Consider the following 11,946-nt stretch of genomic DNA (forward strand, 5'->3'; position numbering starts at 1 on the left):
CAGACTCAAAGCTAGAGCCCCCGCTCCTCCGCGCTGGCCGCCGCCGCGGTAGCTGGGGGTCGGGGAGAGGACGAGCTGCCGCGGAGCCCGGAGAGTCCGTCTCGGTCGCTGTTTCTGCCTGAGGACCCTTCCTTCCTCGGTCGCACCCTGACTCCCTTGGTATCAACGGGGAGTCCCTGAGGACACCTCAGCACGCGGTGGAGATGCCTCTCTTTGCCACCAATGCCTTCGATCAGGATGTCGAGAAAGCAATGGGTGAGATGAATGCTGCTGAGGACTGGGGCGTCATTTTGGATATCCGTGATAAAGCCGGTCAGTCTCGCACTGGTTGTTATTGGATGGATTTAGAATAGTCTTTTGGGATGGTGTAGCCCCATCACCAAGGCCTAAACGCTCTGCTGCAAGGACTGTCCACTTTGGTATGAGCTCTGACAGCTGTGTGAGCTTTGGGAACCCTTTAACGTAGAGCTCTCAGTCACTTTTTGTCCAGCCTTGTGGGCAGCAGACCTCAGTGGACACCATGCAGACCTAAAGATTGTCTTCGGTCTATTATGAGGAGCGTGAACCATAAAGATCCTCATGTTGCTCTGCAGGTTCTGACTTTTCTAGGAGCATGTGTATCAAGTTGTGGCAAAATTTTTCACTTAGAAGTATGTTCAAGAGATTTTGCTAGTGAAGTAAGCAATGTATTAAACAAGTGTCACCCTAAAGTGTGTGAAAAATTAAAGGCTCTTATGGTTGAATGGACGGATGAATTTAAGAATCATCCACAGTGGGCTTCCCTGGTGGCGCAGTGGTTGAGAGTCCGCCTGCTGATGCAGGGGACACGGGTTCGTGCCCTGGTCCGGGAAGATCCCGTATGCCGCGGAGCGGCTGGGCCCGTGAGCCATGGCCGCTGAGCCTGCGCGTCCGGAGCCTGTGCTCCACAATGCGAGAGGCCACAACAATGAGAGGCCCGCGTACCACAAAAAAAAAAAAAAAAAAGAATCATCCACAGCTTAGTCTAATATCAGCAATGGTTAATAACCTTAAGGAACAAGGTGTTACGTTTCCAGCTATTGGCGCTCGCATGAGGATACTGAGATCCAGAATGGTTAAGTGGCTTGCCCAGGGCCACAGCTAGTAGTTGACAGAGCTGGAACTAGGACACAGGCCTCCTGACTCTCAGTCCAGTGTTCCTTCCACTACATGACCCTGCCTTCCGTTTGATATTGAGGCTGTAGAACAAGCAAAAGCAAGCCCAGCTCTGGTAGCCAAAGATCCTGGTACTGTGGCTAACAAACAAGAGGATTTAGCGAAAGCCATTGAGTTGGCACTGAAGGAACAAAGGCAGCAGTCAACCACCCTTTCCGGTTTGTATCCAAGCACATCTAATCTCTTAACTAACCACCAACACGAAGGTCGAAAGTTCGTGCTGTGTATGACTTGGAAGCTGCTGAAGATAATGAACTTACTTTTAAAGCAGGAAAAACTGTTACAGTTCTTTTTTATTATTATTTTTATTTATTTTATTTTATTTTATTTATTTTTGGGTGCGTTGGGTCTTCGTTGCTGTGTGTGGGCTTTCTCTGGTTGCGGTGAGTGGGGGCTACTCTTTGTTGCGGTGTGCGGGCTTCTCATTGCGGTGGCTTCACTTGTTGTGGAGCACGGGCTCTAGGTGCACAGGCTTCAGTAGTTGTGGCACGCGAGCTCAGTAGTTGTGGCTTGTGGGCTCTAGAGCGCAGGCTCAGTAGTTGTGGCGCACGGGCTTAGCTGCTCCGCGGCATGTGGGACCTTCCCGGACCAGGGCTTGAACCCGTGTCCCCTGCATCGGCAGGCGGATTCTTAACCACTGCGCCACCAGGGAAGCCCTGTTACAGTTCTTGATGACAGTGACCCCAACTGGTGGAAAGGTGAAACCCATCAAGGCCTGGGATTATTCCCCTGTAATTTTGTGACTGCAGATCTCACTGCTGAACCAGAAATGATTAAAACGGAGAAGATGGTACAATTTAGTGATGATGTTCAGGTAGAAACGATAGAATCAGAGCCGGAACAAGCCTAAATGGATGAAGATAAAATGGACCAATTGCTACAGATGTTGCAAAGTACGAATCCCAGTGATGATCGACCAGATCTGCCAGAGTTACTTCATCTTGAAGCCATGTGTCACCAGATGGGACCTCTCATTGATGAGAAGCTGGAAGATTTTGATAAAGAACATTCAGAACTCTCAGAACTCAATGTTAAAGTGATGGAGGCCCTGTCCTTGTATACCAAGTTAAGGAATGAAGATCCAGTGTATTCCATGTATGCAAAATTACAGAATCAGCAGTATTGTTTTCAGTCACCTGGTGTTTCTGGTCCTCAGGTGTACCCGGGCTCTCCTCAGCGAGGAGCTTACCCGCTCACAGGGAACGCACAGACGGGCCAGCTCCAGAGCTACAGCCTTCCCCCGGAGCAGCTGTCTCCTCTCAGCCAAGGAACAGTGCCACTGCCCGCGAGCCCAGCCTTTCCTAGTCAGCAGGCTCAGGCTTCCTACCTCAACACAATGGGCAGTTCTGTTCAAGGGAGCACGTAGCCCAGCCAGGCTTCAGTGGACAGTCCTCCTCCTGCTGCCGCTGCCGCCCCCGTTGTCATGATATGCCAGAACGCAGGGACCAGCCTGTCCCAGGTGCCGAACTATACTTTCACATCAGCGCTGCCCCAGCCCAGAGGCAGCTATCAGCCACCTCCGCCCCAGCAGCCGTACCCGCAGAAGGCCCTGCGATAGGACTGGGATTCCTTTTTGTGGCAAATATCTGCTAAACGCTGATGACAATGTTATGAGATTCTTTGATATCTTAAGATTTGTTTATCCTCAGCTTATAGGAACCGTATCTTGGTCAACAAGTTCCAATATTCAAGAAGGGAGACCTCTCTTCAATTTTCACTGACTTCTTAGAGGCCCTCCCCTCCCCTCTCCCCCAGAGGAATGAAACTACTTACAACATTTAACTGCTTTCGTCACGTGAAAGAATCAATGCAAGATTATTTGTCTCATAAAATTACCTGGTCTGCAAAGCAGTCAAGCTGGCAAAGCACCGTTGTGGCAGATGTTGTGTGCATAGGTCGCTGTGTAACTTCTCTCGTGGCCACTTTGAATCACAGTGATGATCATGTGAATATATTTAACACTGTTAACTTAATTGACATTGCTGTTTTATTTTAATCATGAACAACTACCATGTTTCATAATGTTTTGTGTAAATTTAAGATAATTACACTGTCCTTTTAAACTGCAAGAGAAGGAAGCTGTAGCATATGTACATGAAGGCATTATGTTGTCCATGTTCAGTTTCCCATTAAACTGAACCTTCCTTGGAGTAAAAAAAAAAAAAAAAAAGCTAGAGCCCCAGTTTTCTGAGGCCTGGCCCCTGGATCTGTTTGCTACACTACAATATTTCCATGGATTATTGGAATCTCATAGACACCTAAAGGAGAGGGGCACTGTGTCCCACTAAACTGAAGCAAGAGCCCAATTTCTTCAGGCATAACTGAGAAAGGCCTAGGTGGTTGCAGAAGCCCCAGCTTACAGAGCCGGGGAACAGACTTTGGCCTCCAGCCACATGGCTGACGGGAAATTCTGAAAAAATTTCCCTACAAACACGTAGAAACACCGGGTACTATACACCAAGCATTTGGTTTTAAAAGCACAGTTAAACGTGTAAGAAAGTGAGATTCACAGGCAGCAAGAAAAAAAGTTGAAACCAGAGTGGCTAGCAGACCCTGAAGAATGGGGCTGCTTGGGGCATCTGCTGATCCAGGGAGCTTGGTTGTCTGTGGGTGGACTACAGGCCTGTTGGGATGAGAACTGAGACCCTGGAGAAAGCTAGGGGTCTCAAACATCTACATCCTCAAGTCAAAAGTTGGGTTAGGAGAAAAAAATCCATCCTCTAGCAAAAAGAAAGCCAACCAGGAAATGTCTTTATTTCAGCCTTGGTAAAAGGCATGAAAAATGAAAACAAAGAAGGTCTTGCCTGTGAATTTATAATCCCAAGCCTGACATCATGGTGATTTAGTATTTACTCTACTTGCATGGTCCAGGAATCTCCAGGTAGAAAAATTATTTTAAAAATACATTTAGTTCATAACACCCCAAGGCACCTGGTATTAGGAGGGATGCAGCTTCAACCCAGAGTCTCCAGGATTCTTACATTTAAGAGGAGCCTTATTTGAACTGACAGCAAAAATAAGAGACACATGAGAAAAGAGCCACCACAAACTGGGCTCAGCAGAAACAATGGAGAACAGAATTAGACTGCAAGAACTTTGGGCATAGGATTATCTAATACAAAATGTAAAATAAGTGTGCTTAACATATTTATGAAGAAACAGAGGGAATTGTAACCATAAGAATTGAACAAAAGACCATCAAGAATAAATGGGCACTGTGGTGACCTAAATGGGAAGGAAGTCCAAAAAAGAGGGCATATATGTATACATATAGCTGATTCATTTTGATGTACAGGAGAAACTAACACACAACATTGTAAAGCCACTATATTACAATAAAAATTTAAAAAAATAAAATGCTTATAAGAAGTAAATTAATGTTAATTTAAAATTTTTTAAAAAAGGATAAATGGGCAGTTTTGAAAAGAACCAAATAGAATTTCTAGAAATATAAAATATAATGATTGAAATTTAAAATGTAATGGGTGGATTAAATGACAGGTATATCACAGCTAAAGAGAATTACTAAACTGGAAGAGAGGGATGAAGAATCACTTCATAATGCTGTACAGAGAGAGAAAGACATGGAAACTATGAAATTGAGGCTAAGAGATGTGGAGGAAAAAAATAGATGTTCAAAATATATCTAGCTGGAGTTCCAGAAGGAGACAATAGACAAATGGAAGAAAGGCAATATTCAAAACAATAATGAAAAGCTTGAATTGGTGAGACCTGAATTCTTAGATTGGAGAAATACATCAAATCTGAAGCAAGATAAATAAAAATGAACCCATTACTACAAACATCATAATGAAGTTTTAGAAAACTAAAAACAAAATAAAATGAAAAAAGGAAGAAAAAAAATCATAAAAAGAACCAGAGATAAAGAAGAGATTACCCAAAAAGGAAAAATAATTAGATACCACTCTTCTCAACAGCAACAAGAGAATTCAGAATCCAGGGAGACAATTCAAAGTGCGGAAAGAAAATAATTGCCCCTAGAATTGTATACCCTGATAAACTATCATCTAGGACATGGGGCAAAAAAAAAGACATTTTCAGAAGAATGTGGGAGGATAGCCTCATACACTAGGAACTTTTAAGCCTCTTCAGGGGATTCTCTATGCCTGTCTCTATATCATTCAAATCTCCATGGTCATAAAAAGTATGGACAGTGCTGTACCTACATTTTATCACATTGGTAACATTTTGAAAAGTATTCAGGCTGATAGGTTCCTTATGTTAGATGACACTGTGCTTATCTTGAGATTCTAGCCATTCATTCTGCACACCCCTCTTTTTTGTTTTGTTTTTGAGAATACATCTGAGTTGCACACAGATACACACATACACACATATGTACACACACACAGTGTTGGGGAGGTTCTGCCAGAGGAGATTTAGTGAAAGGCAGGAAGTTCAGGGCAGTCATACTCAATATCCATTATCGATCTGAGCAGGGTGAGGAGTTTCAGGTATTTTTAATATATTTGGTAAGAGTCCACATTGTGGGCTGAATTGTCTCCCCTAAATTCATATGTTGAAGCCTTAAACTCCCAGTACTCCAAAATGTGACTATTTTTGGAGAAAGGGACTTTAAATGGGTAATTAAGTTGAAATGAAGATATTAAGGTGGGCCTTCATCACAGAGAAACACCAGGGGTGTGTACGCACTTCATGACAACCACGTGAAGAGGCAGGAAGGTGGTGACTACCTGAATGCTAAGGACAGAGGCCTCAGAGGAAACCAATCCTGCCAACACCTTGAACTTGGACTTCCAGCCTTCAGAACTACAAGAAAATAAATTTCTGTTGTTTAAGTCACTCAGCCTATGGTATTTTGACAACCCTAGCAGACTAAGACAACCCACTTTTTTCTTTTCAGTGCATGCCTTCCCTCCGTTGGTAACACTCATCAAAAGGCTCTGCTTTATGTCACTGGGCATGAAGTTTTCACTTTTCTGGGTCAAAATTTGTCTTCTGGGGCTTCCCTGGTGGCATAGTGGTTGAGGGTCCGCCTGCCGATGCAGGGGACACGGGTTCGTGCCCCGGTCCGGGAAGATCCCACATGCCACAGAGCGGCTGGGCCCGTGAGCCATGGCCGCTGAGCCTGCATGTCCGGAGCCTGTGCTCCACAACGGGAGAGGCCACAACAGTGAGAGGCCCACGTACCGCAAAAAAAAAAAAAAAAAAATCGTCTTCTGGATACGTGACAGAAAGTATACTCCCTTCTTTCTCCCCTAGGATGCCCATGTGCTGTTCTGCACCAGCAAGTAGTTCAGTCCTGGGCCTGAGTGAGATCCTTGAAGATCTTCCTCCCTCTCTTTCCATAGAATTCCTCCTTGTGCTCTTTTTCTCACCCAGGACTCCCAAGAGCAAAAGACTGATTTTCCCCAGCTGTGCCATGACGCTGCTCTCTGCCCCAACTATACCCCAGATGCTCAGTTTGTTGGCTCTGGGGCTTGTGTTGATTCCTAGAAGTGAGATGAATAAGACGTTGAAAGCCCAGGCCAGACAATTCCACACCCCAGATATGGAAACTTTGGGAGACAAACATCTCTTCTACTCTGCACCAGAGGCCTGCTGCCATCCGGGGAGGAATGCAGCGCACTCCCACTGCCACTGGACCTGGGGAGAGCTGTTTTAGCCTTGAGAGCTACAGACCCATGTTAAGCAACTCAGAAAGTTCTAAATTCCTGAGTATTGTTTTGATATCATTTGCTAGATTATTTTGGCCTCAATAGAGTTTTAAATGTTAAAGTTAGTTACATATCTGATAGAATATTGCAGCCTATCTCAGATTCCATTGGTGTTTTAAAAACAATGGTACTTGGCGCCTGTCTTTTCCCAGGGTACCTCACGGGGTAGAACTCAGGAAAGAGGCCCCTCATTCTGGCTTTAATTCCTGTGGATCTAATTCTCCTTGGGATTAGTACCCATGGCCCTGATCCTAATCCACTACTTTTCCTCCTTTTTTTTTTCTTTTTATATCTTTATTGGAGTATAATTGCTTTACAATGGTGTGTTAGTTTCTGCTTTATAACAAAGTGAATCAGTTATACATATATATATGTTCCCATATCGCTTCCCTCTTGCGTCTCCCTCCCTCCCACCCTCCCTTACTACTTTCCTCTTAACACAAGTACTTACAGAATACTTATAGGTAATTATAAAATTCCCACAAATATTGAGAGGGTTATACATCCTCATCCTGATGAATTAAGATGCAGCCATAAGTCTTCCTTTGTATAAATATACCATATCCTCTTTATCCATTCATCTGTCGATGGGCATTTAAGTAGTTACCCTTCTTCCTCTTAAAACCTCTGTAGTCGTATCTGAAACTCCTTATCCACAATTGGAAGAAACAGACTTAAAATGCAAAAGCATGAAGGAGGTCACATTTTAGTGTGAATGAGCTTTGTTTGAACTGCCATTGGCCAATCCAAGTATCAGTGTGAGTGATGCTCATACTCTGTTTTGTCTACTGAGGTGGGGAGAGGAGGAGAGTGAGAGGCTTTGTGTAAATCCTCACTAGAATTGTAACTTCTTCGTGGGATCTAGTTCCTCTTTGCATCCCTAGCTTCTAGCCAGAGATGCAGGGAGCCTGCCAGTGTGTTGAGTGGAAGAGAATGTGAAGAGATTTGAGAGAAGATATTTCTCCCCTGAGGGGGAAAGGACTCCCAAAGACCTGGCAAAAAAGGATCCGCTTCATGATTCCTCATCCCTTTAATGTTTTTTCCTTCCCTTAGGCAACTTTGCTTGCACAGTTTATATAGAAACTTTGTGTGCTTTTTGTTTTTACAATGTTTAGTTCCCAGGGATCTTTTAATTAAGATCTTACTGCTCTTATTTTCGATCCCACGCATCGAGGCACTTAGTAAATGCTCAGTAAATGCCTATCCCTTGATCGCTTTCCTTGGTAATTATGTTCTAGAAATAGAAGTCTATTACTGAGCTGGATTATTATTTTCCTCCCCACTATGCACTTTTGTGCCTCACAAACATTTATGGTTAACCTAAGAAAAGGAGAATGGAATGTAGTTTTTTGGTTTTCTCTAAGTGGATTTTTAAAGTCTGAATGCATGTGCAGAAAGATATTTGGTTGAAGAATTTTGCTTGGAAAATGGGGACAGAATCTTTTCCACAGGGTCTCCTTCACTTTCAACAAGTTTTACCAATTCTGAACTATAGGAAGAAAGAGCTGAAATTGATGATTCGGTCAACAGCTAAGGAGAGGCCAAGTTTTGGATGAAGAATTCCTGCCTTCTCTCCAAATCCCTGCTGGTTGAGATAAGGAATCCTCACATTTATTTATGGGACAAAAGGCATTTTGAAAGTCTGAGCCTTTCCTGAGACATGATGCCTCTAATGTTTTAGGCTGGCCATTCTGGAAAACATGGACTGTTTGTATGTGCTGAGAACACTGGACATACTACTCATTCTTCTAAAAAATTTTTTTAAATTTAATAACATTATTAAAGGTTACTTTCCATTTACAGTTATTACAAAATATTGGCTATAGTCCCCATGTTGTATAATACATCTCTGAGACTATCTTACACCCAATAGTTTGAACCTCCCATTCCCCCCACCAAAAGTGCTCCTCCCTTCCCTCTCTGCACTGGTAACCACTAGTTTGTTCTCTATATCTGTGAGTCTGCTTCTTTTTTAAAAAATAAATTTATTTATTTTATTATTTAATTTAATTTATTTATTGTTTCTGGCTGTGTTGGGTCTTCGTTGCTGTGCATGGGCTTTCTCTTTAGTTGAGGTGGCAAGCGGGGGCTATTCTTCGTTGTGGTGCACAGGCTTCTCATTGTGGTGGCTTCTCTTGTTGCAGAGCATGGGGTCTAGGCGTGCGGGCTTCAGTAGTTGTGGCATGTGGGCTCGGTAGTTGTGGCTCTTGGGCTCTAGAGCGCAGGCTCAGTAGTTGTGGCATACGGGCTTAGCTGCTCCGCGGCATGTGGGATCTTCCTGGACCAGGGCTCAAACCCGTGTCCCCTGCACTGGCAGGCGGATTCTCAGCCACCACGCCACAAGGAAGCCCTGTGAGTCTGCTTCTTTTATGTTATATTCACTAGTTTGTTGTATTTTTTAGATTCCACATATAAGTGGTATCATGCAGTAAATGATCTTTCTCTGTCTGACTTATTTCACTTAGCATAATGTCCTCCAAGTCCATCCATGTTGCTGCAAATGGCAAAATTTTGTTCTTTTTTTTATGGCCTCATACTACTCATTCTTAACTCTTGTAAATGAAGTATCACCAAGCCTCCATTTCAGATGAGATCCTTTCTAATCACCCCTCAATATATGTCATGAGGCTATCTTTTGCTTTAGGAAAACCATTTTAAAAAAATCATATTAAGTAGTCAGAAGCAAGCTAGCACAGGTGATAGCAAGGATAAGGGCTGGAGCTAGGGTCTACGGCTTTGAATCCCCGTGCCACCACGTGCTGGCTGTGGGACCCTGAGCAAGGCAATTTGTCTCCCTGTGCCTTGGTTTCTCATCTGTATAATGGGACTAAAAAGAGTGCCTGCCTCACTAGAGATTTGTGAGGATTCAATGAGAAGATGCAAGTAAATCGTTCAGCCCAGTGCCTGACACATAGGAAGCCCTCTGTGTGTGTCAGCAGTGGTTCTAATCTATTATCGGTCGTTAACTGCACCGTTTTTGGTGATATATTTCTAGAAAGAAGATGATGTTTCCTCTTTCCTTTCTAAAACACAAGAGAGTTATTGAACACTAAACACTGTGGCTAAAGGGCTATTTAGGAATGAAAAAAATCTCCAGACCTCATCATTTTAAACCTCTAAGTTTTGTCCACAGTTTTCTAAAACCACTTTTAAATCGTTTTTCATTTCAGTAGTAGAGTAATATGCAATATTTTAAAAAGCAGATGTTTAAAAAGCAGTATTTTTTAAATGGGGGATTAAATTACATATAATGTACAGAAAGAAACTGTATTCTTTTTTAGGGGTTTGGTTCTATTTATAAATCAATTTCCTCTTCCTATTTAAACCCAAACAGTTCACATTCCTGCATAAGTTTATGGTTATTGGTGTTCCTGTGGAAACAACCACCTAGGAAGTGGTATTTCTCAGCCTAAGAGCTTCCCCTTAAGTTTTCTTGGCAAGATGAGAGAAGGGTGTTTCATGTCCATAAAACCTATAATTTTAGCATAATTGTCAGATAATAAAGATAATAACAGAGTTGTAAAACTTTAAAAGTAGAACATTAGAGCCCATCTAGGCCAACCCCCTCATCTTACAGATGAGTAAGTACCATATGCTTGGACCTTGTTTTACAGTCCTTGTTTTAAGAGGGTTTTCATATAGTTGTATCATTTGCCTTCCCAACAACTCTTTGAGGTAGTCAGAGGGTAGGTTTATTTATCTCCACTTTGTAGATAAAGAAATGGAGGCTTTGGAAGGATGAGTGACTTGCCCAAGCTATGGAAGGTGTCAGTCAATGGACACATCTACAGCTCCAGCTTTCCACTGCCTTGTCGATACTCTTCCCACCAACGAGCTGGATGCCACTCAGGACTCTGCATGCCTACAGGACTGTCTAGACTTCAATTCTCCCAGGCTGGATACTTTTGGACTTTGAAACCCTGCCACATATAGAACTAACCCCAACTCCCTCGCCTAACATGATACATGAGGCCCCCCATGCCTGGCCTTTGTACATCTCTTCAGCCTCATCTTCTACCATGCCTGGGTTCCACTTTTTGTTCCAACAACTCTAAAAGCAGTTACTTCTGCTCATACCCTTCCATCTTAGTGTTTCTACCCAAACCAACTTCCTTTAAGAACGAGCCTGAGATGCTCATCATTTTTGTCCTGCCCCCATATACCCTTCCTGAGAACCTACCTTAGCCATAGTTCTCAGAAAGGCAGGTCTACACACTACCTGACTTTCCCTGAACCTGATCGTACCAGAGGTGGCCATGAAATCCAGAGAGAGAGAAAAATGAAGAGATGTGTGGGCCTAAGGAAAAATAGGAGGCCACATGGCTCTGGAAAGACTGACGAAAACACAGAAATTATCTCTGTTCTTGGTAACTTTACATTACCTGGTTCCAAACCCTAGCAAGGCTTCCACGAGATACTCCTGTATAATCCACAAATCCCCACTTTGGCAGTGAGATGCTGGTCAACCAGCTCTTACAAAGCAAACAACAAAGTCCTGATTTATAGCGATTGCCAATTTCCAAGGTGTAAATACTCCCACCGTGGACTATTTCAAGCTATCATGATGTCTCTGAATGCAGAGTGGGGGAGATGTGCCTTTTGTGAGCTGGTATAAGCTGGCTCTAGCTCACTATTGCCTTGGGCTTAAGCTAAAGTAGGTGGGTTCCCGTTCCTTGCAACCAAATACTATATTATATCAGATTAAGACATCATTTATTGGCTAGTTTATTGATCATCAATAAAGAAAAGAACACTCTACTTTTAAAACTATGCCATAACGCTTTAAGGGCTGTCCTGTGCCATGCATGAATCAGGACCACCAGCCTTTGCTCTTTTGACAATTTCTTGTACCTATTTCTCTGGTTTTAGCAATTTATCCTGCCTTTAGCTGTGTTGCTTAGTGTGTGATAGATGATTCTTTATTTGGTATCTTAGTAACAAAATGTAACAGAGCTTCATTTACTTGTATCTCTTTTTCTTGAGTCCTGTAAAACACTTGCTTTTTTGGGAGAAAATATAGAACTGTGGTCATTCTTCCAATGATACATATCTG

The 11,946-nt window shown here is 43.0% G+C and overlaps 1 pseudogene across 1 annotated transcript; it reads left to right on the forward strand.

The window, feature by feature from the left end:
• The first annotated feature begins 203 nt into the window (after positions 1-203).
• On the forward strand, positions 204-2,308 carry LOC309805127 (signal transducing adapter molecule 1-like; annotated as a pseudogene). The gene is made up of 5 exons: positions 204-352; positions 527-773; positions 998-1,069; positions 1,217-1,473; positions 1,853-2,308. The product of its transcript is annotated as a signal transducing adapter molecule 1-like (transcript).
• The last annotated feature ends 9,638 nt before the right edge of the window (positions 2,309-11,946 follow it).

The sequence above is a fragment of the Mesoplodon mirus genome (genome assembly GCF_964341445.2).
Source record: "Mesoplodon mirus genome assembly, chromosome: 5".
NCBI classification, from domain to species: domain Eukaryota; kingdom Metazoa; phylum Chordata; class Mammalia; order Artiodactyla; family Ziphiidae; genus Mesoplodon; species Mesoplodon mirus.